Genomic DNA, 2551 nt, shown 5'->3' on the forward strand with positions numbered 1-2551 from the left:
GGGAGGCGACGCGGGGGGCGGCCGGGAGGGGAGGAGGGAGGCGAGGCGCGGCGCGCGTTGCCGGCGGCCGAAGGCGCGGGAGGGGAGGGGAGGGCGGCCGGCGGCGGCAGCTGCGCGGGGGAACCCTAGGAGCGGGAGCGGGGCCTCCGTACATTTTTCCTGCTAAGTGCATTAAATACCTTAACAACTCGACTTTCCAATGCATAGGTGCTTAATTTGTTGTTGCTAAGCATATTTTATTTAATGAGTTAGTATCTAAAGTCTTTCATGCATTGGTTAAATTATTTCATTTAAGTGGTTTGCCTCGCTTGGCATTGGTTCTTCCTGGGGTCACCAAAGTACTCCCTCCCCTTCTTAATTGTTGTGTCATGTCATTTTTTCGCTTATGTGGCATGCTTAGCACCTGTCCATGGTGGAGCAATGGGACGGGCCTAAGGGCGTGTTTGGTTAGCTGCACAGATTTTTGATGGTTGCGTGTAAAGAACGAGTCAGGCTGAATGGAGACTAGCTGAGGAAATACGGAGTAAAATTCTACGATTTTTGCACGTTATTTGGTTGTCTGCATATGAGATTTTGTCATCGTGAAAACAATTTCTACCCCATGTTTGGTTCTATATATATACATGATGATTAAGAGTTAAAAAATACACTTAACAAACAGAAATATTACTGTAGAACGCACATGTGCTTCGGCCGCATATGGGACGACTGCAACAGAGGGAACCACGGGCACGACTACTCGTCGGCGCCAGCGCCGGTGTACCAGCACCCGCCCGTCGTCGGAGGCTGGGCCTCACATTCTCCAATGAGCTCATCTCCCGCGATGAGGGTCTACACCGCGACTTCGCCCGCCTCCTCTACAACATCCTCTGCGGCAAGCTCGACAAGTCCCACATCCTTGAGATCGTCTCCGAGGCCGTGGATATCAAGAGGGAGTTCATCTGTGACGTGCTCCCCTGCGCGCTCGTGGGTATGAACTTCGACCTCACGAGACAGTACATCGAGTTCGTCGTCGACCGCCTGCTCATGGCGTTGGGCTGCAAGAAGCTGTATGATGCCACCAACCCATTCGACTGGATGGAGCTCATCTCCCTGTAGGGCAAGACCAACATCTTCGAGAAGCGCGTTGACGAGTAGTGGAAGGTGTCTGTCATGTCCAACCTCAATGGTGGCGATGTGACCCACAACGTCTTCAAGATCGATGATACGTCTCCAACGTATCTATAATTTTTGATTGCTCCATGCTATATTATCTAATATTTTGGATGTTTATGGGCTTTATTATACAATTTTATATCACTTTTTGGGACTAACCTACTAACCCAGAGCCCAGTGCCAATTTCTGTTTTTACCTTGTTTTAGAATATTGCAGAAAAGGAAAACCAAACGGAGTCCAATTGACCTGAAACTTCACGGAACTTATTTTTGGATCAGAAGAAGCCCAGAAGACTTGGAGTGCATGCCAGGGGATCTACGAGGAAGCCATGAGGCAGGGGGCGCGCCCACCCCCCTGGGCGCGCCCTCCACCCTTGTGGGCCCCTCGTGGCCCCCCTGACGTATTTCTTCCGCCTATATATCTCCATATACCCTAAAAACATCCGGGAGCACAATAGATCGGGAGTTCCGCCGCCGGAAGCCTCTGTAGCCACCAAAAGCCAATCTAGACCCGTTCCGGCACCCTGCCGGAGGGGGAATCCCTCTCCGGTGGCCATCTTCATCATCCCGGTGCTCTCCATGACGAGGAGGGAGTAGTTCTCCCTCGGGGCTGAGGGTATGTACCAGTAGCTATGTGTTTGATCTCTCTCTCTCTCTCTCTCTCATGTTCTTGAGGTGATACGATCTTGATGTATCGTGAGCTTTGCTATTATAGTTGGATCTTATGATGTTTTCTCCCCCCTACTCTCTTGTAATGGATTGAGTTTCCCCTTTGAAGTTATCTTATCGGATTGAGTCTTTAAAGATTTGAGAACACTTGATGTATGTCTTGCCGTGCGTATCTATGGTGACAATGGGATATCACGTGATTCACTTGATGTATGTTTTGGTGATCAACTTGCGGGTTCCGCCCATGAACCTATGCATAGGGGTTGGCACACGTTTTCGTCGTGATTCTCCGGTAGAAACTTTGGGGCACTCTTTGAGATTCTATGTGTTGGTTGAATAGATGAATCTGAGATTGTGTGATGCATATCGTATAATCATATCCGCGGATACTTGAGGTGACATTGGAGTATGAGAAAATTGCTTCTATACCATCGACAACCTCAGCAATGGCTCATTTGCCATCCAACAAAGCTCCGGTGCTTATATACCAGACACGAACAAATTCTATTGCTTTTTTGCCATTGCCGTTAGTCTGCCGTTAGATAGTGTCCGTTTTCCTTGTCAGATTTCCCACAAATTCCAAATTTACCCTTAGTTTAGAAAAAACAACAACTCACGCACGCACCCGACCCTCCCCATCCCACGACTCCACGCACCCCCCGACCATCCCCAATCCGCACGCACGCGCAACGCAACGCCGGCCTCCAGCGAGCCGCAATGGAGGAAC

General features: G+C 49.9%; 1 pseudogene; it reads left to right on the forward strand.

Moving 5' to 3' along the window:
- Positions 1-699: 699 nt before the first annotated feature.
- The window catches only part of LOC123101296 (uncharacterized), a 4969-nt pseudogene continuing 3117 nt past the window's right edge, over positions 700-2551 (forward strand).

Source organism: Triticum aestivum, chromosome 5A, assembly GCF_018294505.1.
Source record: "Triticum aestivum cultivar Chinese Spring chromosome 5A, IWGSC CS RefSeq v2.1, whole genome shotgun sequence".
Classification (NCBI taxonomy): domain Eukaryota; kingdom Viridiplantae; phylum Streptophyta; class Magnoliopsida; order Poales; family Poaceae; genus Triticum; species Triticum aestivum.